Raw genomic sequence first — 24091 nt, forward strand, 5'->3', positions numbered from 1 at the left:
TGTTCTTTATCACGTGGTTGTTTGCAGTTAGGCCTTTGGTTAAATTTTTGAGGGTTGTTTAACAATAACCAATTACAAAAGATAAATGAGGTTAGCACTGTTATATAAAAGGACAAGTCTCACACAGAACTGGAATCCTCTACTGTAATCTGCTTTTCTGAGCCCTGGATTGTGGCTCCCATCATGAGAATGGGGTGTTCCAAGGCAGTCAGCCCAGCTGGTCCCATCTCAGTGAGCCGCCACCACCAATGCACTGGCTCACCAAACTCCGCCTCCTCCCCGTCACCCCACCTCCTCATTAAACCAGCATCTCACCTGCACCATCGTGTCTCCTCAAGGCAGACCTGTCTCCTCTGCCCCATTTCCACCAATCATGCCTCAGTTCCATCTCTTCTTGTCCCACTGAGATTACGATAAAGGGGCCCTGTCTCTCTTTGTCTCCCTGTCTCTGTCAATCTGTCTCTCTCTCTCTCATCTGTGTGTGTTGTTCCTGGTGGATTGCTCCATAACACAAACCTGCTTCACATCCTCAGCAGCCCCCTAAGCACCTTCAGGATGCAAGGCTGATCCGGGGACCCCACTGGCCTCTGCCCACCCTCCCAGGTCCCCACCTCACAAACAGCTCACAGGATGTACACGACTCGCTCCTGTTGCAGCCACACCAGCAACTCCCTCTGCCTGTGTTTTAAAACATAGGTCATATTATTTTTCAGGTATGGTGAAGCCAATAGATCAGGAGACAACTGCTACTGAAAAGATAGCTGTGACAGATCCCGGCGGGGTGGGGATTGGGCACGCCACGCCACACAGGAAGCACCAGGGTTGCCTGGTGGCAGAGGCAGCAGGGAATACGTGGGCCAAGAGCCTTTCCTGTGGTTTCCATGGGAAGGAATGGGTGAGGGGGAGTGAGCAGGCTCAGGATTGGCTGGCTTGAGTGATTGCAGTGAGCTCTAGGGCACAGGCGCTGTCCCCAGCTGCTCGGTGCCTGGCTCTGGGGTGATCAGGGCAGGGGACTAAGGCCCTGGAATGGGAAAGCTCACACTAGCTCCTGGCCGCATCATTTGCTTTCTCTAGGAATCAGCTAACCCTGGTAGGAGCAGTCCCTTCCAGGTCAGCAAGTCCCCAGATGTCAACGCATCCAATACAGAGATTAGAAAACATAGTTCACACAGCCTAGAGCATCTTTCCTTCGGCCCTGGCAAAAGGTGGGCAGAGTGGCACAGCGGAGGCTCGGGCGGCTCCCATGGCAGGCCAGCTAGGTACCCTCTCTGAACCTTGGTTCCCCTTCTATAGAGGAGGTCGTGAGACAAGAGGAGGGGGAAGTGCCCAGCACAGTGCTTGGCACATGGCACTGAGTGAGTGCCAGTGTCCCCCCTTCCACCTGCGTCCTTCTGAGAAACAGCTGAGCTGCTCCTTCCCTGGGGATGTGCTTCTGCCCCTCGGTCTGGGTTCTTTGCTCCCCTCAGGCCCGGCGCTTGCCTCTGTTGCAGATTGAATGTGGCTGTGTGTCTGTCTATCTCCCCTACTGGACACGGAGAGGGCAGGAACAGGTCATTCAGATCTGAATCCCAAGGGCCCATCACAGAGCCTGGCTCCTGGTTAAAGAGGCTTGCTCAGCTAACATTTGCAAATTTTCACTGTCTCCCAAAAGAATGTTACCTGTGGGCCCCCCTGGGGACAGGCCTCCTGTTTCCCCCCACCCCCACCCCCCCGGGGCCTCCCTACTTTCCTCTGCGGGAAGTCACACCAAGCCATTAGCACCCCAAGCCATTAGCACCGCGCCGCCTCCCGGGGCGGCACCAGCTGGAGAGGCCGCCTTTCAGCTCAGGAATTGATTTCCCAAGCACACCCCAGCATGTGTGCACACCAGAGACGCCTGGAGTGCTCCTGCTAATGAGGAAAGCCGCCGTGCCGCACCTGCTGGGAAACGAGGACCTTTCTTGTCACCTCTGCCTCCCCTAGCAGAATCCCAGGCGCAGACCTGGACAGCTGGCTCCCGCGCCTGCCCTGGGAGTGCTCCCGGCAGCAACGGCCCATGCTTTTCCAGGCTGAAGCCAACCAGGTTTCACTGAAGATCTCAGTGCATAGAAACGGATGGCATAGCACCTAGCAAGGAAGAACTACCCCATTTTTAATAACTGCTTAATGAGAAAGTGCCATTAACTGCACATAGTCTCCGTTGGTTTAACCAGCCGAGTGCTGAGTGCTGAGTGCCGCCCAGCCCCGCCCTCCTTAGGCTTGCTTACCACTCCTCCCTGCCCCTCACCCCATGGCCAGCGCCTGGGCTGCTCTGGGGGCATTCACAGGTGGGCTCCGGTTATGGAGAAGGCTGGTGCGGGGCTTCCAGCTCCAGGGACTTGTAGTTGTGGGGTCTTCTCTTTGCCACAGATTTCCTGCTCTGCTGTTGTGGGGCTTGTGACATTTATTCATGGGAAAGAGAGAGGAGATAGAAGGAGGTGGGGAGGGGACCGTGCAGCTGCTTCTGAAATGTGTGCTCTCTGGAGGGCGAGGAGCTGGGACGGAGGGAGAGACAGCTGCCGAGACAGCAGGCTTTCTAATTCCCTGATCCCACACCTGGCTTCCTGCCACATCAGTGCCTCCGATGCCTGGAGCCCTCGTGGGGGAGGCCAAGGCAGCAAGGAGCAGGTTGGCAAAGCGACATTCATTCTGTCTTCTAAAAACACTCGTTCAGCTCTTTACATGGGCCGGACAGTGATTAGGTGTGGAGGATACAAAGAGCAAAAATAGATTTTCCTCACTGCACTTGGGTGCTAGCTGAAGAGTCAAATAAGTAATGATGCAAATAAAATGTGACACAGCATGCCTGATTCAACCTGGAGGGGACAGGGAGGCTTCCTGATGGAGGTGATGCCTTACCTGAGTCTTGAAGGAGACATGTGTTAGCCACACGGAAAAGAGAGGAAGGAGAGAACTGACCATCCAAAGGAACAAGAAAAAAGGATACTGCATAACAAGAAAACTACTATACCTACGCCAAATATTTACAAAGCTTAGTCTGCAGATCCAAAGCAAGTCACATCAATTATATTAAGGTGCTCCCCAATGCAAAAAAACAGAACGCCCAGCTAAATGTCACTCAAACTGGTGCTTTTCAAACTTCAGTGTGCACGCGAATCACCAGGAATCTTGATGAAGTAAAGACTCCGATTGGGAAGACCAGGGGTGCGGCCTGAGATTTTGCACGAGCTTGTTAGAAATGCAGAATCTAATTAATAACATAATTGGCCAATACAACTGATGATACGACTGATGTGAGCTGTGGACCACACTTTGCGAAGCAAGGATCAAACATCAAGAAGTCTGATCTCTGGCCTGGCATGGTGGCTCACACCTGTAATCCCAGCATTTTGGGAAGCCTAGATGGGTGGATCACCTTAGATCAGGAGTTTGAGACCACCCTGGCCAACGTGGTGAAACCCCATCTCTACTAAAATACAAAAATTAGCCAGGTATGGTGGCGTGCACCTGTGATCCCAGCTACTCAGGAGGCTGAGGCAAGACAAATGCTTGAACCAGGGAAGAGGACATTGCAGTGAGCTGAGATCACACCACTGCACTCCAGCCTGGGTGACAGAGTAAGAATTTGTCTCCAAAATAAATAAATAAAGTCTGTTCGAGACCAGCCTGGCCAACATGGTGAAACCCTGTCTTGAACCCCTGACCTCAGGTGATCTGCCCACCTCGGCCTCCCAAAGTGCTGGGATTGCAGGCGTGAGCCACCACACCTGGTCTCAATAATATTATTTAAAATCTTCAGGTTAAACATGTTTAGCAAGAGTACTTCAGAGGTGATACACGGCCTCGCATCAGCAGGTACATAATATCAGGTTGCCCCTGTTTCAGTGATGCTATGTTTTGATAACTTGGTAAAGTGGTGACTGCCAAAACTTTCCATTATAAAAATGCATTTTTCCTTTTGCAATTAGTGAGCAATTTACAGGGTGATACATTGGCATCATACAAATATCCTCTCCTTTTCACCACGTGGTTTATAGCGGGGTCAGTAAAGTATTTTTGTAAAGTTCCAGATACTAGATAATTTAGGCTTTGTGGCCCATTGTCATCTCTAGCTCAGTCGCTCAAAGCTGCCATTGTAGCACAAACACAGTCATGGACAATTCATAAATGAGTGAGCATGGCTGTGTTCCAGTAAAACCTATTTATGACACTGAAATCTGAATTTTATACAAATATCACACGTCATGAAATATTGTGCTCCTTTTGATTTTTTCAAGTATTTGAAAATATTTTTAAAAATTTAGCGTATGGAATATACAAAAACAGGCAATGGGCTAGATTTGACTAGTGGGCTATAGTTTGTAACCTCCTGGTTTATAGAATCATTTATGATACTAGCCTGAATCAACTGTTTTATTGAGGTTTGCAAAATGGTAATTTTCTAATTCTACCAATCTCTCCATATATATTAGCTGACATTCTTCTGTAAAGAGTTGTTCTCATCAATTAGGAAAAAGCTGCACTTTCTCCTTAAAAGGCAAGGTAAATGTCTGATTTTTTCTCTTTAATTGCAAAATTTCAGAGACAAATTAGCATAACTCATATCTCGTTATGGTAGATGATATTTTCTGTCTTTCTCTCTCAATAAAACTATGGATCCATGGATTTTTATTTAATTATTTGTAGTCAATTATAGTCACTTTAATGCTTGAATTGTCCCAAGTATGGCCAGTAGGAGACCCGTCAAGTTGGCTCTGTGTCTTTTATTTTATTTTATTTTTTTTTGAGACAGTCACCCAGGCTGGAGTGCAGTGGCGCAATCTCAGCTCACCGCAACTTCCACCTCCCAAGTTCAAGCGATCCTCCACCTCAGCCTCCCGAGTAGCTGGAATTACAGGCATGTGCCACCAGGCCTGACTAATTTTTGTATTTTTGGTAGAGATGGGGTTTCACCATGTAGGCCAGGCTGGTCTCAAACTCCTGGCCCGTCTCAGCCTCCCAAAGTGCTGGGATTATAGGCATAAGCCACTACACTGGCTGGCTCTGTCTTTTTCATGTAGCCCATTGATCTCTGATAGCTTCCTTGCTTTTTGGCCCATGAAACCAGAATCATTTTATACTTTCTCTGGCTAGATCTGGAGACAGTCATTTCTCCAAAAGCCCTGGTTCCTAGGTGAGGAACAATATTACACTTAACTATACAAAATCGCTGACATTCAGCCATCTTTGACATACAAAAATAGTAATCTTTGTAGTAATGTTTCAACCTAAAACAAGAAACCAAGGCCCAGATTCTAAGCATGCTCCTTACCACAGTCATGTCACTATGTCTAGCTCTTTCAGTGGACAGAGCTAGGAAATACAAGTTTTCTATTTTTATTTATTTTTGAGATAGAGTCTCACTCTGTTGCGCAGGCTGGAGTGCAGTGGTGTGATCTCAGCTCACTTCAACCTCCACCTCCTGGGTTTGAGTGATTCTCATGCCTCAGTCTCCCAAGTAGCTGAGACTATAGGCCACTACACCTGGCTAATTTTTTAATTTTTTGTAGAGCCAGGATCTCACTGTGTTGTCCAGGCTGGGCTTGAACTCCTGAACTCAAGTGATCCACCAGCCTTGGTCTCCCAAAGTGCTGGGATTATAGGTATGAGCCACTGCGACCAGCTGGAAATACGTTTGTTTTTTTTTTTTTAAATCATGCTTGACATCAGTATTATCAACTCAACATGAGAGGTTTGTTTTCTTCTTTAATGTTATATTTATATCTCGCTTTTCTTACCTTGAAAATCCTGGTTCATATTATATCAACAAATTTACCTATTTATTTTATCTTACAATATACGTTCATCTCAAAATTACTATAATATTACTACAATTAATAAAACTGAACAGGCCAGGCGCGGTGGCTCACACCTGTAATGGTAATCCTAGCACTTTGGGAGGCTGAGGCGGGTGGATCATGAGGTCAGGAGATCGAGACCATCCCGGCTAACATGGTGAAACACCATCTCTACTAAAAATACAAAAAATTATCCAGGCGTGGTGGCGGACGCCTGTAGTCCCAGCTACTCGGGAGGCTGAGGCAGGAGAATGGCATGAACCCGGGAGGCAGAGCTTGCAGTAAGCCAAGATCGCGCCTCTGCACCCCAGCCTGGGCGACAGAGCAAGACTCCATCTCAAAAAAAAAAAAAAAAAAAAAAACTGAACAAGATTAAAAATTTCTTTGCTGTTATTTTTGATCTTAGGATATATCCCACAGTCGCGGTTTTTGTTTTGTTTTGTTTTGCTCAAAGTCACTTGAAATAAATCTTTTTATCTGCGCAGTTATGTTTGTAGCTGGATTTGGAGGTGGGAGAGGAATTCTACATACTCACTCTGAAATTTATATGAAAGAATAAGGGTGTGCAAGTAGCAAGTTACATTTGAAAACGAAGAGAGAGACAGAGAGCATATTAATATATCAGATTTTCCAGTTACCGTTACTGTGTAAAGAATTACCTAAAGGCTTTCCTGTGTGAAATACAAGGTGGAAAAGTTCAGTTTTATTCATCAATGGCTTATGATAAAGACACGTCTGATAGGCAGACAAGTCAGCTTGTTTGTTTCAAAGGGTAGATAGGAGATAATTATTTTATCATATGAAATGTTGGAGGGGAAGTGATAGGAAAGTTTGCCTTATCACACAATCCTCCTAACAATTTGATGAGGTAGGTACATTTATCTCTAGTTTACAGAAGGAGAAACTGGGAGAGATTAAGGACCTTGATCACAATTCAGACTCTTGGCCTGGCTGATTCCAGTGCCAAATAATGTATATTTTACCCCAAACAAGGCAATCTACATACCTGCATTGACCGTTCAACGCATTGACCTTTCAACCGGCCCCACTCTGCTGTCAGGTGCACTGGGCTGTGAGCTGAACTAGGCATGCTCAGGGGCTAGGCTGTTACCCCTCAGGGCTTCTGTGTCTCTCTAGTCATGCTGTGTACTGGGGTCCACCAGCTTGACAAGCAGCAAGCAGAAATGAATGCACCACGCAGCAAACCCACATTGGTCTCTCTGTAGTTAAAGGACCCAGGAACCCAGAGAACAACCACCTGCACTTGTGCCTGGGAGGAACGTGGCTGATGAGTGACAAGGTACAGCTGAGCCAGTTTCCCCGGTGGAGAGGAGGACAGGAGTAATCACTGCCCCATCTGGGGGAAATGCAGCATTTCCAGCCATGAGGTACCAGCCTCACTCAGACTTTAAGGCTGAAGGAGAGTGAAGTGAATGGAGGTGGAAACACACTAGAGGAAATTTTGCTTTCTGTCTTCTCTTAGCTGAGAAGGTACTAGCTGCTGGCTTTCCTACTGCAATTGATGTATGACTATACAATGCTTTGACTGAATTTTTTTAATGCACACACCAAACATGTGTTCACTCAATACACATGTATTGTGAGTCTACTCCCTGTTAGTCAAAAGAGAAAAAAACATTACCCGAAACATAGTGGTGATGAACTCCCATGTTCATTGCAACCATATTCACAATAGCCAAGATATGGAATCGGCCTGTGTTCATGAATGAGTAGGTAAAGGAATTTTTATATACATATAATAGAATACTACTCAGCCATGAAAAAGAATGGAATCCTATCATTTGTGACAAAAAAGATGAACCCAAAGGACACTATGCTAAGTGAAATAAGCCAGACATGGAAAGACAAATACTGCATAATCTCACTTATATGTGGAATCTTTTTTTTAAAAAAAAATCAAATACATAGAAGCAGAGAGTAGAATGGCGGTTACCAGGAATGGGGGAATCGGCAAGAAGTAGGTCAAAGAATCCTAAGTTATAGCTATGTAGGATGAGTCAGTCTAGAGGTCTAAAGCACAGCGTGAGGACTATGGTTAATTTGCGTTGTAGACTGAAAATTTGCAGAGAGAAGATTTTAGGTACTCTTACTACCAACAAAAAAAGGCAACTGTGATAGATATGTTAATTGCTTGACTGTAATCACTTCAATGTGCATATTAAACATCATATTGTACAACTTAAATTTATACAATAAAAAGATAGAGGGCAAAAATGGTAAATAAATAGGTGAAAGGCTCCTCAAAATCTTGAAACAGGCTCAAACTCCCCTGTTCCCATCCCTTCCCCACACCTCATGAGTCACTCAGGGCCATGTGGCAAGATTACTAAGCCTAATTAAGTAATGCAGCTGACAAACCATTTCCAAATACAAATGTGATGTATGTGTTCCTCAAAATTCCACACACCACAAAATCACTCAGTAAGCAGCATGGGGCTTCTGGGAGTAAATGGGGTTGGGGGAAAAACTCTAACCATCACCAGCAACATATTAAAAATGAATAAAGACAGTAGCACAGTTTTGCGCATGTTACGTGGTTAAGAAATACAAAAATACTACAATGCATATGGCACTGTACCTTGAAAAAGGCTGCAGTTTGCTTGTAGAGGTGGGCTGGGAAGCACTGGGGATGGTGTCCCATTGTAAACGGTGGGAGGAGCATGATCTGAAATCATACAGAAAGTTGTAATACCTGCATGGATGGATGGGGCTTATTGCTGTTGGTTTGCGTTGGTGCCGAACATCACAGGGGAGCAATCTTTTACACCCTTAAATCCTAGAGCATGCTTTCCTGCCTTTGAGATGTAGGTCCTTTGAGACATGTGTTTATTAAAAAGCTTAAAACGGCCGGGTGTGGTGGTTCACACCTGTAATCTCAGCACTTTGGGAGGCCGAGGCGGGCAGATCACTTGAGGTCAGGAGTTCAAGAGTAGCCTGGCCAACATGGTGAAACCCCATCTCTACTAAAAATACAAAAATTAGCCAGGTGTTGTGGCAGGCGCCTGTAATCCCAGCTGCTCAGGAGGCTGAGGCAGGAAAATCGCTTGAACCAGGGAGGCGGAGGTTGCAGTGAGCTGAGATTGTGCCACTGCACTCCAGCCTGGACAAGAGTGAAACTCTGTCTCAAAGAAAAAAAAAAAAAACAAAAGGAAAAGGAAAAGTTGAAAATGTGATCAAATATATAGACATCTTAATTAACTTCTGCATCACTTCTAGAAATTCATTTGGACTTTCTCATCTACACTTATGGCTTTGGAAATTGCAGCAATGCTTAGAACCACTAAACCAGTCATTCCCAGTACTGAGAGGAGTCGGTTCTGTAGGATTTGGCAGCTTCCATTTCAGGTCTTCACATAGAGATAATGCTTTCTTCATTAAACTCATCGTTTGGCATTTTGAACTAGGAGGATTAGATGTGTTTGGGATATTGAATGACTGGGTTTTTAATATAGAAAAGCTCATATTTGCAAAGGCATAGCAAAACATAGCCTTCTGGGATAATGCACGAGGTGAACCGAGGTAGCTGGTAAATGTTTGAGGTGTGCATTGTGTGCGTGTCTTAGCACATCAGAGCCTAATGCAAGGGAGTTGACAGGAGCTTGAAAAATGCTCCTTAATATAAAAAGAACACGATAAAAATATTGAAGACTGCATTACTGGTATCTGGATTCCATTCTTTTCCATGAAACTAAAGATTCTTCTAAAGTCATATTCAATTGCAGCCCTAATAGTTACCACCTCAACAATGCTAGGATGTCAAGACAAAATCGCAGTGGCTCCAGATAAAAACCACCCGCCCAGGATGGAATACAGCATTTGGGAAATGCTGTCTGGTTTGTGCGGTAGCCACACGTAGAGGCTGAGAGCTCCATCATCCACCACCACACCGCGGGCGCACAGATGGCGGCCGCGCTCCCAGCTTTTCTCTCACAGCTTTCTTGCGCCAAGGACAGCACCTGCTGCCCTCAGAGTGCACCAGGCCAGAGTGCAAGGCTGCCGACCTCTTCTTCCATGAGGAGCCTTCCTCGCTGACTCACTTCCCATAACCAGCCCCTCTCATAAGAAAGCACTTCCAAACGGCCATTTGAATTAGGGCAGTTCTACACACTGCCCATTTGAGGATAGAGAAAAAAGTCAGTGTGGATGGATTGGTCTCCAGAGTCCCATGATGGTCACAGCAGCAAGGAGGGCAACAGAGAGGAAGACAGAGCAAGAGGGAGAGTAGCACTGCCCTAGGGAGAGAGTCGGAGACATCGGGAGAGGGCAGAGAGGGAGAACCCACGTGCACCCAGTGCCCTCTGCATGCTGGCCCGCTCCCCTCCCAGCACTGGGAGCCTCCCCCACCGGCCCTGCGCCCTGGCCGGGAAAGCCTGGGAAACACAAGTGAGGGGATTGGGCAGATGAGGGACGGATTCCAGGACCTCAGCAAAGTGGGCTAGGCCCGAACTGTGTGTGGGAGTCTCCTTCCTACCCCAGGCCCCCCAGCGAGGCTCCACAGAGAGGGGACTTGAGGAGGTGGAAACAAGGTGGGCCCTTCCTCACCTCCGCCACTCTGCTCCCCATTTTCAGAATTCACAGATCTGCCGCTTTGGGCGGCCTGGGGGCCGTCACTACGAAATCCCCCTGGGTGCCCCCGCCAGCTCCAGGACCTGCTGGAAGGAGCCAGGGGGAGCCTGCGGGAAGAGGCCCAAACAGAGCAAAATCACTTGGCAATACAAGCGCCTGATGACCAGATAGGGCTGGCCACTCACCTCCACACCATGCCGCGGGGCACTAAACGGTCCTTACAGACATTATGGAGCAGGGGGAGGGTTTTGTTTTGTTTTGTTTGTTTTTGTGCTTGTTTTTTGAGACACAGTCTGCTCTGTTGGCCAGGCTGGTGTGCAGTGGCAAGATCTCAGCGCACTGCAACCTCTGTCTCCTGGGCTCAAGCAATTCTCCTGCCTCAGCCTCCCGAGTAGCTGGGATTACAGGCATGTGCCCCCACACCCAGCTAATTTTTGTATTTTTAGTAGAGACGGGTTTTCACCATGTTGGCCAGGCCAGTCTCAAACTCCTGACCTCAGGTGATTCGCCCCCCTCGGCCTCCCAAATTGCTGGGATTACAGGCGTGAGCCACCAATCCCGGCTGGGAGGTTTTATGATGTAACATTTAGAAGTCAAGATATAAAATCATATTATAGTCACATTCGCACATAAATATAAACAAGAAAAGTAGTTTTCTTTGTGTAGTGACTTTTTAAAAATGTGTATTCTATAATTTACATGTGATCTGTATGATAAATAATAAAAATTTTAATATCTATATATTACTATTAAAATATATACCTCAAAATGATTAGAAAAAAATATAAAATGTAAACAATGGCTGCCTCTGGATAGGAGAGTTAAAGGTATTTTTTATTTCTTGCTGTATAATCATTTTTCAAATTTTCTAAAGTAATATTAATAACAACAATAATATTAATAGCAACCTCCCATTCAACATTTGCTATGTGCCAACCACTATCTAAACACTTAAAATACAGTAATTAATTCTAACCAAACAATCACCCTAAAAAGTGTTCACTAAAAAAAAAAATCACAAGATTGGGGCCAGTCTCGGTGGCTCACGCTTGTAATCCCAGCACTTTAGGAGGCCGAGGCGGGCAGATTGCCTGAGTTCAGGAGTTCAAGACCAGCGTGGGCAACACAGTGAAATCCTATCTCTATTAAAATACAAAAAAGTAGCCGGGTGTGGTGGCATGCACCTGTATTCCCAGCTACTCGGGAGGCCGAGGCAGGAGAATTGCTTGAACCTGGGAGGCAGAGGTTGCAGCAAAGTCTTGTGCTCTCACAAAGTCAGCACACAAAAATCAGCTGTATTTCTATACACCATCAGTGAAAAATCAAAAAAAATTAGGAAAGCAAGTTGAATCCCATCAGCATCTAAAAGAATTAAATGGGGGCCAGGTGCAGTGGTTCATGCCTGTAATCACAGCACTTTGGGAGGCTGAGGCAGGCTGATCACTTGAGGCCAGGAGTTTGAGACCAGCCTGGCCAACATGGTGAAACCCTGTCTCTACTGAAAATACAAAAATTAGCTGGGTATGGTGGTGTGCGCCTGTAGTCCCAGCTACTTGGGTGGCTGAGGCACAAGAATCGCTTGAACCCAGGAGGTGGAGGTTGCAGTGCGCAGCCTCCCTGAACTGGCCAGAATCAGTCCACAGTCAGTGATCTTCTCAGGAGAAAGTTACAGAAGTTAGTCTCTTGTCCAATCAAAGCTGTAGTTATGGCTGGTGGCACAGGGGCTGAGGGTCAGTTTGTCAGCATCTGATGACTGGTAGGCTGAAAATTGTTTTATTATTGCTTATCTCAAGACCAGCACTTGCTTAGCTGCTAGAGAAAAATAAAACCCTTGTGGCAGCAAGGGCATAGTTTATTCCTGAAGTGCAGGCGTGTGTGACTTAACCCTTGCCTGGCATGGCTTTAGGTCTTATTTATAGTCTGGTATCTTATTGCCACCATCTGTTCTGTCAGCCTTATGATCTCTACTTTAACATGAATGCCCGTCAGTTGTGTCTAAACTGCAAAAGGGAGCAGGTATAATGAGGCATGTCTGACCTCTCATCCCATCATGACTGGGAACTCAGTTTTCAAGCTTTTTCTGGGGTCCCCTTGGCTAAGACAGGGGGTCTGTTCAGCCAGTGCGGGGGGTGATAGGGCTTAGGATTTTATGTTTGGTTTACAAAGGTAAGGATGCTCAGATCCCCATTTCAGAGTTGAGGAAACAAGAGTATGGAAAAGTGAAGTAACTTGCCCAGTGTCACAGACCAGTAAAGTGGCTGAGTCTATTCTTTTTTAAAAAACTAGTAACCAATTTATTAAAATAGTTGACTTAAGCATCTGCAATGATGGCATCCACCTCAACTCCTGGCTCAATATTAATGGAAGTAATCTGCTTAACAATCTCAGAAAGGCTCTGCAAGTCAATGAGTCGCTTGTGGATTCTCATCCGAAAACAATCCCACGTCTTAGAACCTTCATCACAAGGAGTTTTTCTTATAGTGATTCTCAAAGTCTTGGTAGGCATCCGAACCAGTCCTTTCACTTTGGGATTCTTTTCCTTTGCTCCTCTGACCAAGTCAGCACACATCTTCTCCAGGGATTTTATGTGGCGGCCCATTAGAGTGATTAGAATTCAGTGAATCACCACCTCCAGCTCCATGGGTGATTTTCTGGGTCTTTAAAAGCCATGGCTGCAGCGTGGCCCCTGATGGACTCGTTCCTTGGTGAGAGCCAACAGTGGTGAATTGGGAGCAGAAGCGGGCGGACCACAGCTCCACAGCACCTGCCACCGTGTCTTCCTCAAAAAGCTATTCTTAAGATTTTTTAGGGCTGGGTGCAGTGGCTCACGCCTGTAATCCCAGCACTTTGGGAGGCAGAGGCGGGTGGATCACGAGGTCAGGAGATCGAGAGCATCCTGGCTAACATGGTGAAACCCCGCCTCTACTAAAAATACAAAAAATTAGCTAGGCGTGGTGGCAGGCGCCTGTAGTCCCAGCTACTCGGGAGGCTGAGGCAGGAGAATGGCATGAACCCAAGAGGCAGCACTTGCAGTGAGCCGAGATCGTGCCACTGCACTCTAGCCTGGGCGACAGAGCGAAAATCTGTCTCAAAAAAAAAAAGATTTAAAAACAAATATTTAAAACAAGATGTGGGTATGAGGGTTGGTCATGATGATTAACTGTGAAGGTCAAGTCTCTGCCCACTAGGCTGTTTCCATCAACCACGCTCAGATGAGTGGCCTTGGGCAAGTTATTTAACCTCTCTGAGACCTGTTTCATAATCTGTAAAAATCACAAGAAAACCAACATTGGGTTGTTGAGGAGATTAAACGAAGTAAAGCTCTTCTCCCAGTGCCTGTTTCAAAGTGAACTCCGGGTGAATGGCAGCTACGGGGTATTACTGTTGCCCTTGTCATGCTGTGACCTCTGCTGCAGTGGTGAGGTTTGGGGAGCGTGTGGCATTCACCGGGTGAGTTGGGAACACCATTGCCTGAGCAGAAGTTGGCAAACTACTAGGTGAAACTTAGCTGTGGCTTGTTTTGCAAATAAAGTTTTCCTGGAACACAGCCAGGCCCATTGGTTTATGTATGGTCGGTCGATGGCTGCTTTTGCACCAAACAGCAGTGGAGTGGTTGTGACAGAGGCCGTATGGCCCGCAAAGCCTAAAATATTTACTATCTGTCCCTTTACTGAAAATATCTGCCAACCCTGCAAATACAGTGGCCAGACCAGGCTTCACCTGAAACACGAAGGAGACCAGGGTGGTGAGCACTCCGCAGACCATTCCAAAGAAGCACCGGTTTCCCTAGGTCCTGGAAAATTCCCCTCCCCCACGATCTCCTCCAGGATTCCTCTGGCTGCCTGGGGTACAGCAAGGCCTTTCTTTCTTTTTCTTTTCTTTTCTCCTTCTTTCTCCTTCCTTCCTTCCTTCCTTCTTTCTTTCTTTCTTCCTTTCTTTCTTTCTTTTTTGACAGAGTTCTGCTCTTGTTGCCCAGGCTGGAGAGCAATGGCGCAATCTTGGCTCACCACAACCCCTGCCTCCTGGATTAAAGCGATTCTCCTGCCTCAGCCTCCTGAGTAGCTGGGATTACAGGCATGCACCACCACGCCTGGCTAATTTTTTGTATTTTTTTTTAGTAGAGATGGGGTTTCTCCATGTTGGTCAGGCTGGTCTCGACCCCCTGACCCCAGGTGATCTGCCCACCTTGGCCTCCCAAAGTGCTGGGATTACAGGCGTGAGCCACCGCGTCCGGCCAGCAGGGCCTTCCTTTCTAACAGACTCTGGCTCAAGATTCTCTTCCTCACCAAGGTTTTCCAAACACCCCTCAAATCCCGCTACCTTCCACCTGTCCCATTCCCCAAATTCTGTAGGCACCACTTCCACCCGCACACCCAGTATCTCAAAAATACCTATAAACCTGAAAGCACAGAAGAAAACCTTCCCAGGTAAGCAGTCATGTTGCACCTGTATACACCTGTGCACAGCTGAAGGCTGAGGGAAGCGTGAGAATGTGGGTCAATTTGCCAAGCAGGAAACAACCAGAAAGCTACTATTGACAGAGTATGGCTGTCCGGGCCAAGCTTTTCTAACACAAAAGCCATCAAGCATAGCAGCAGTAAGGAAAAAAAGGCAGAGAGAAAAGAGGAAAGCTGGCCAGCCACGGTGGTTCATGCTTGTAATTCCAGCAGTTTGGGAGGCCAAGGCGGGCAGATCACCTAAGGTCAGGAGTTCGAGACCAGCCTGGCCAACATGGTGAAACCCTGTCCGTCTCTACTAAAAATACAAAAAAATTAGCAGGGCATGGGACAGGTGCCTGTAATCCCAGCTACTTGGGAGGCTGAGGCAGGAGAATCGCTCGTACCCGGGAGGCGGAGGTTGCAGTGAGCTGAGACTATGCCATAGCAAAACTCCATTAAAAAAAAGAAAGAAAGAAAAGAGGAAAGCAATAATTAAGCATGTCACGGAGAGAGGTGCCTGGCAGGTGTGGCCAGCAAGGTCAGAAGCAATGGGAGCAGCAGTGGGGGGCAGAGAGCAGGGCTGTGACAGTGCTGAGCGCGCTGAGTGAGGCCAGAGTGGAGGGAAGTGATGCAAGGGAAAGTGAGGTGGCGGAGAGGAAGGAGGGCAGCCACGGCTCAGTGCAGGGCAAGCAGCCCTCCTGAGGCCTGAAGGAATTCATGGAGAAGATGTGAGGGCACGAGGCAAAGTTGCTTTTTGTATTCTAGAATAATTCAAAGGAAATCTGAAATCTGAAATCAGTTTTAGAAAGGTGTTCATAAAAATGTTTAATGTCATCTAAAACAGGGGTCCCAGCCCCAGGGCCACAGACTGGAGCATGGCCTGTTAGGAACCGGGCTACCCAGAAAGACATGAGGGGCCTGTGAGCTAGCGAGCTAGGGAAGCTTCTTCTGTATTTACAGCGGCTCCCCATCGCTTGCATCACTGCCTGAACTCCGCCTCCTGTCAGATCAGCCACATCATTAGATTCTCACAGGAGCGTGAACCCTATTGTGGACTACACATGTGAGGGATCTAGGTTGCAAGGGATCTAGGTGTGCACTCCTTATGAGAATCTAATGCCCGATGATCTGAGGTGGAACAGTTTCATCCCCAAACCGTCTCCCACCCCTGTTCCCCAGACCCTGGAAAAAATGTCTTTCATGAAACCAGTCCCTGCTTCCAAAAAGGTTGGGGACTGCTGATCTAAAGTGAATCCAGCCGGGTGCAGTGGCTCAGGCTTATAATCCCAGCTACTAGGGAGGCTGAGGTAGGAGAATCGCTTGAACCCAGGGGGTGGAGGTTTCAGTGAGCAAATATCACGCCACTGCACTCCAGCCTGGGTGACAGAGTGAGACTCCGTCTAAAACAAAAAACAAAAACAAAAACAAAAAACAAAAGTAAACTCAATCCAGGACAGGCATTTCCTCTCCTGGGAATGATTTTTCCTTTCCTGGATCTGCCTGATGACGCTTGCGTTAAGCTCCCTCTGGAAACTTCCCTGACTCTTCTAGCGAGTGGAGTTTAACTCCATTCTAGCATGGACCACACTAGTTACAATGATGAGTTTTTGTGTTTTTCTCCTTAACTAGATCAATGCTCCCTAGCTGGAAACCAAGGGGCTGCATCCTACTCCTCATGGCCTCGCTAGGTAAGACTGTGTTGGCTGCGTGACCTGTGATGAAGCTGAGGCTCAGAGAGGTGCTTAGGTTCCCAAGAGCACCCTGCTGGGAACTAAAGGGGCCTGGAGGCAAACCCAGGATGATCCCAGGACTTGAGCTCATTCCACTCCTTTGTGCTGCTACCAAAATATGTTTAAAGAAAGTGCTTAGTATATTAAATGCTGGTGAATAAATAAATGAAGGGATGGGTGGGTGAGTGGATAAAGCCATGTCTTTGTAAAGCCATTCTTTGTTCATTGTCATCGGGCTTTATGGTTTAGTGGAAGGGACCCCACCCATTCCACCACCAATTATCTAACTAAATTTATTAATATGGCCTCTGGGCCTCAGTGCCTTCATCTTTGAGAAGAGCAATAACACCGACCTCACAGGTCAGGGGTGAAGGTCAAGTGTGATAATTTAATTGAAAGCATTCTGTAAATTGTAAGGCCAGGTGAGGTGGCTCACTCCCGTAATCCCAACACTTTGCGGGGCCGAGGTGAGCGGATCACTTGAAGTCAGGAGTTTGAGACCAGCCTGGCCAACATGGTGAAACCCCATCTCTACTAATAATACAAAAATTAGCCAGGCATGGTGGCGGGCACCTGTAATCCCAGCTACTCGGGAGGCTGAGGCAGGAGAATCGCTTGAACGTGGGAGGCAGAGGTTGCAGTGAGCCGAGATCGCAGCACTGCGCTCCAGCCTGGGTGACAGAGTGAGACTCTGTCTCCAAAAAATAAAATAAAATAATAAAATAAAATAAAATAAATAAGAACATGATCTATAAATCGTAAACTATAAAGTGCAAAATAAATACACAGTCATATTAAGGCCAATGATTATTGTGAATTCTTTTCATGACATCTGAGCCATTCATCCATTTACTCATTCTTAAACGTCTATTAGGCTTTTGGCATCAGGGACACAAGAGTGTAGTTTCTGCCCTCAAGGAGCTCGCACTCTGATGAGAGAGACAGGAAAGCTAACAGGCAATTATAACACAGCTGGCATGTGCTAACAGGAATCAGATAAGAATGAGTTCTTGCATTTTAGATGTGTGGAAACCTAAGTTCTCCCTTTTGCCAACCATAGTTCCCGGCTTTGTACTCAGTAGGTGCTCTACCCAATGGCTCTGGTCACCTCAGGCCGGGCTAAAGGTTCAGGGCATTTGGACATCTAGGAGCTGTGAGGAGGCAGCCCCCGGCCAGCTCTACAGATAGCACCTGCAGTGGTGAGTCAGTAGCTGCCACGTAGGCCTGGCCTGGCTCTATGCACAGTGCCATGGGCTCTGCCTGTCACAGCAGCATTGCTTAGGGAGGATTCATTTTGTCAGCCAGAGACACAGTTGGTGAGGGGTCTGCACGGGAAAGCAGTGAACACATCTTCTTACACCGAGGTCCTGTTTACACTTCAATCTCCACTCTCCCTTGCTGCTCTGAGCTGAGCTCTCTTGCCCTGGGCCCTGACCAGCACTTGTCAGGAGGGGAGGGAGTGTGTTTGAACATCCACAGATGTGTTTACATTTTGGAGACATTTACCAGCAGAAACAAGCCTCTGTACTCTGCCCAAGTTCCATGCGTTGACAGTAGCAACCACACAAATGTTGCTTTCAAAGGGCTTATTATTCCTGGTGATTATAATACTAACAGTGGCAGCCCTCTTGTTTGAGGCACATCCTACATGTTAGGGCCAAAGATAAGGCCACAACCCCATGAACCAAGTGTTACTATCATCCTGACTCAACAGATAAACAAACAGACTTGGAATGATTAATTACATTACTTCCCTGAAGACACACAGTAGGAGGTAGAGCTGAGGTTTTTTTAGTTTGTTTTCTTGAGACAGAGTCTTGTTCTGTCACCAGGCTAGAGTGCAGTGGCACGATCATAGCTCACTGAAGCCTCCAACTCTGGGCTCAAGCAATCCTCCCTCATTTTTAAAATTTATGTCTATTTTTTTGTAGAGATGAGGTCTTGCTCTGTTGCCCAGGCTGGTCTCTAACTCCTGGCCTCAAGTGATTCTCCCGCCTCAGCCTCCCAAAGTATTGGGATTATAGGCGAGAGCTACTCTGCCTGGCCAAAACTGGGCTTTGATGCCATAGCTGGTGGGTTTAATCCACCTTCTATGTCAACGCCAGACCTTGTCCTTTATAAGCTAATTAGTCACAGTGATGCACCTGTTGTGTGCTGCACCCTCTGTCTAGAATGCTCTCCCTCCAATATCTGCATAGCTCCCTCTGGTGCCCTACCTGAAACAGCACCTCTCGTCTAGCCTCCTTTGTCCCTTTTCATGCTTTACTTTTATTCACAGAACTTACCCTTAGCTGACATCACATTATGTATCTATTATTTGTTTATTTTCAGTCTCCCCGTTAGACTATAAAGTCCTTGGGGGTGAGGGCTTTGTTTTGTTCACTGCTGAATCTCCAGCACCTACAAAATAGGGTCTGGGGCCCAGAAGGTGCTGCAAAAAGATTGGATGACTAAAAGGATACATTTCATGCTAATGTGAATCATGCAAAGTTGAGATGGTGCCACATAAAATATGAATAAAGCCTCACTTGGTTTGCAAAATCTGATAATTCAATGTTTCCAGGTTGTAAGAATTCATCAAAATCACACCATTTCAAAGCTGGTGGGAAGGTGATTATAAGTAGTGCATATGCTGTTATCCAAGGTGGCCCCGTTTTAGCTGAAATCCCTGGGCTTATCTCACCCTGAGCCAGGCTGTGCTTGAACCTCAGAAGCCCTTAGAGCGATCTGGATGATGAGTGTGCTATTATTTTATCATTCACTAACATTATAATTTAAAGTATTTTCAGAACCTATAAAAATGTCATCCAAGTATTCACTATGTGCAAGTGGTATAAACTTTGCTTGGAATCATTAACTTTGGAGCAGAAATTAGATGTGACCAAATATGCTATAAAAGAAGAACTTGAAACCTCACCCTGTTAATTTTGGAAAGAGGACTCTGCAAACTCTAAGGCAAAATATGCAATAATGGTTAAAGATGTATGTGTTTTAAGAAATCATTGCCTTGATACTTTGTGCTTATTTCTATGTTTTAATTTACTTCGTATATAATATGAATTCTGAGAGTCAAACATCACCTCTAGAACATGACCACCTTGTACTACAGGGTTCGAGGCCCTCCCTTGTTTGCAGTTTCTGACTCTCCCCATAGCAGGTTTGCTGCTGGAGGGTAAACCCAGCCCAGACAGTCATAAGGAAGGTTCTCTGGCCAGTCAGCCCAGAGATCCAGAGGGCTGCTCCCCAATCATCCATTGCCAGCCCCTCGCCTTGTGTTTATTCTCACCTTGGCTACTGGGGCTCCCATCAGCTACCCAGGCTAAGCTCAGCAGACCTCTTGGGCAAAGACCTGCCCTTATGCAAATAAATGTCTATCCTACACAACAGAACCATACATCAGGCTGGAAGTGCTGAATAGACCACATCTTCTTCCTTTGTTCTGAAACTGCCTGCCATGGGCTTGTGCTAACCTTTAGCTACCTCTTTTAACATAGAACAAACTGCCGCCCGATATGGAACAGCAGCTGACACAAATGCTAACTTCCCCTACCATCTGGGGCCTCAGCAGAGGTCTGCATTGAAGAAACCAAAGTTAGGTTTGAAACCTCGAGACGGGTCTGTTCTGTGTTCACCAGAAGGCCACGGGTCCTGATGCCTGTTCTCCCTCCTTCTGTAAGTCCTGCGGTGGTCCTGGAAGATTTCATCTACCACTTGGGTGGCCCATCTCACAGGCTGCCCCAGAGCTCTTTACCCCCTTTCTTCTCAGCTGCAGACATCACAAGCAGACCCAGGCCCCTGGCTCATCACCCCGAGCTCTGGTAATTCTGGAACTTTAACTCTGTCATTCCAGCAACAGCCACTATACTTGCTCTTTGACAGCTCCGAGATGGCCAGTCCTTTAGTCAGTCTGGACTCCTCCCTGTATTTCCTACCGTCCTGTGCAGCCTAAACCATTGCTGTGCCATCATTTAAACCATACTTGCTCCAGCACCCTCGATCCTGCTGTATCCTCCCTGCAAACCTGCCCTGCTAAACCGGGACTCAGAATAGAGTCAGCTCTCTGCCTTATGTTCACATACACATGCACACCCAGGTTGCTTAAACTATCAGAGAATGTCTCCCTAGCATGGGTTTGGTGCCACCACCAATCCATGGCCTCCAGCTACAAGTGGCCCTCGCACTGCCTGGAAGTTCTCCTCCCCATCAACAGTCACTTCTAATTCTCTCAGAAGTTATTTCATGGCCGGGCACGGTGGCTCACGCCTGTAATCCTAGCACTTTGGGAGGCCGAGGCGGACAGATCACCTGAGGTCAGGAGTTCAAGACCAGCCTGGCCAACTTGGTGAAACCCCCATCTCTACTAAAAAAATACAAAATGTATCCGGGCACAGTGGTGCGTGCCTGTAATCCCAGCTACTCGGGAGGCTGAGGCTGGAGAATCGCTTGGACCCGGGAGGCGGAGGTTGCAGTGAGCCAAGATCTTGCCACTGCACTCCAGCCTGGGTGACAGAGCGAGACTCTGTCCAAAAAAAAAGTGATTTCGCACAGTCTTAAATCTTCTTCTGAGCCCTTTCCTACCAGTTCTCCCCACCAACTCTGCACCCCCAGCTCCTGTTCTGAACTTGTCTGCATTTCCACCCATCCTTGCAACTCCTCTTCTAACAGTGGACAGGGTCCCTCCTCCTGCCCAGCTCCACGCTTCCACCCACACGGAGGATCCCACCCCTCGCCTCCTTTCTTCACAGTGGTAACAGACCGAATAACAGCCCCCAGGACTGCAGGTCCGAATCGCGGGAAACTTTAAATGTTACCTTAGTTGGAGAAAAGTTCTTTGCAGGTGTGTGATCAAGTTAAGGACCTTGCAATAAGGAGATCATCCTGGGTTATCCAGTGGGCCCTAAATGTCATCACAAGCGTCCTTATAAGAAGGAGGTTACCAGATGTAGTGGTGCGTACCTGTAGTCCTCAGGTACCTCCACTCAGGAGGCTGCGGCAGGAGAATCGCTTGAGTCCAGGAGTTCGAGACCAGCCTGGGCAACGCAGCAAAATCCTGTCTCTAAAAAAAGAAAAAGTGAGGTACAGGGAGCGTTAACAGGAAGAGGAGAAGGTGATGTGGCCACAGAGGCAGCCCTTCAGAGGCAGTGCAGCCAACCAACACCTCGATTGCAGACTTCTGGCCTCCAGAACTGCAAGCAAAGACGTTTCTGCTGTTTTGTGGTCATTTGTTACAACAGCCACAAGAAACTAATGCAGCACATTCATTTCACCAAGAATCCACCCTCCTCTACACTTCAGTCTCCCCTACGATATCTTTTCTCTGCCACCTTTTAAATGTGGTCAAATCTCCCATTGTTAATAACAATGAAAGCAGTAACAGCTTTAATAGATCACTGCTTTTACTTCCCCTGCCTCTGGCTCCCCCGACAAGCTCTCCAATCCCTGCCTCAGTGCCAAGCTCATCAACAGCTATGCCCACCTTCACTGCCTTCATGCCCGTCTGCCCATGACTCCTGGTCCTCTGCAAGACCACCCATCCTCACCTGCCACCGGTGACCATGGTACTGCTGAAACAAGGGACACTTTCCATCCTTTTCATACTGTTTGTCTTGGCAACAAAAGAATCAAGTTTTAATCAACTCTAATCTAACAGCCCAGGAGCTCCTGAAGACAAGAATTACTTCCCATTCACAGTTGCATTCCCAGGGCCTTGCCTACTGCTGGGCATGGGGTACTTTCTGAGTGCTCACTGTCCTCAGGGTCATGGTTCTAGTAGTGGGAAATGCAGAGAAGAAATGTGGTGTTGTCTGAGCACAGTCTGCATCAGGGCACTGGAGCACAGAGGCCTTACAACCCAAATGTGTGGGACGGAGGGCAGGAGAGGCTTCAGGTGCCTTCAAAGACCTGGCAGTCAGAGACAGTGCGGAGTACTGAAGAAAGCCAGGTAGGGTACTATGAAGCATGGTCAGGAGCTGAGAGGTGGGCAGAAGGACTGTCGGGAATAGTGGGAGCTGAGGAAGGAGGGAGGCTCTGTCCATACTGAGCACTTACAGTATCCCAGCTGGGGCCCAACCCTGAATTCAAAGACAATGACATGCAGACTCTGCCAACCAGCAGAGCACAGACTAGGCCATGATGCAGGTGCAGACAGGAGGTGAGGGAGAGGTCAAAGGCACCTAAGGGGACCTTAAAGTGCAGGAATATTTGGCAGGTGTTCCAGGACTTCCAAGAAAGCAAAGTCTCCAAGCAAACGAGAGTCTCCTCTTGATAGTTTGTCTGAGAGTAACAGAGTGAAAAAGACGAAAACAGTCATGAAAAAGATGTTGGGTGGAGTTGTGGAGCAATCACCTGCCTTGAGCCAGAAATACCAGGGCTAACTGTGTAGCATGGAGCCTTGGCAGAATTCTTTAGGCTCAGATTTCCTTAGCCATAAAAAGGATCTGCTTGATTAGGAGTAAGCCTCATGTGCAAAGAGCCTGATTCTGAAAAGAAACACATTGAGGGGAGCTGTTACAAGAGTCGTGGAGACACTAGAGTTCTGCTTCTGCGTAGCTCAAAAGGGATGATGAACACTCCACGAACTCATCAACTTCAAACTTAAAAAGTATCCAATGTCAATGCCTCCTTGGCATTATTTCCAACAAAGACGTGCTCAACTTGCTTAGTCACATAGGTAAGAACTCAGAAGAAATCCCAAGCAGACAGTAGACGTTTGGACTGTGGGCATTTTCCCTTTTATCCCTAGAGTTCCTCTCAAAATTAAAGAAAGAATTTCAGTCTTATATATGCCTCATGGAGTTGTGTCACTCTGATTAGCACCAATATGCATCACAGCCATTTTTAATGTGATAATTTAGCTGTGGGCAGTGTCTTGCACTTAATAATGCTTAATAAGGGTTTTTGGGGAAAGGAGGGTATGCTCCACACACTACATTTTGGAAGTAGATGCCTACTAGAGCTGGTGCTCCTGCATTTCTGAAAAAGCAGGAACTGCTGCTGCTGATGCAGGGTTATGCCACAGACAGCCATCCTGGAGGTGAGCACTGGCACCTCCCTGGGGTCCTTCCACACCTGCCTTGTGTCCCAGGTGAAGCCCATGGCCCGTGGAGGAAAACCTAGTTCTATGTCCCTGGGAAAACAACATAAGGAATGAGAAGAAATGTTCTGCTTAATTGGCCTATGAACTCTCACAACCTGTTTTTCTGTTCTTTTCTTTTTTATAAGCGTCTGTCAAAACTGTCTCCGGCTGTCACCACCAGCAGCCGTCAGGCCTGGACATGCCTTCCAACACTCCCACTACCCTGTTTATAAACGTTCCTGCAAACTGGTCTCGGGTCACCCTAAAAGCTAAAACAGGTTGTTGTTTTATGTCAGCCTGAAGGAATTTAGAGACTTTATCTACAAATTCAAGACAGAATAAAGCCTAGGGCTAACTGTTAACCTGTCACATAAAAAGAGACATCCAGGTTTATTCTCTTCCCTAATAATTCTACCCTTCAAATATCAGTCAGTGACAGTAAGG

General features: G+C 47.1%; 1 pseudogene; it reads right to left on the reverse strand.

Annotated features, from left to right (window-relative positions):
• Positions 1-12164: 12164 nt before the first annotated feature.
• LOC129136771 (small ribosomal subunit protein uS10-like) lies at positions 12165-22129 on the reverse strand (annotated as a pseudogene).
• Positions 22130-24091: the final 1962 nt, after the last annotated feature.

This window comes from Pan troglodytes, chromosome 14 (assembly GCF_028858775.2).
Source record: "Pan troglodytes isolate AG18354 chromosome 14, NHGRI_mPanTro3-v2.0_pri, whole genome shotgun sequence".
NCBI classification, from domain to species: Eukaryota; Metazoa; Chordata; class Mammalia; order Primates; family Hominidae; genus Pan; species Pan troglodytes.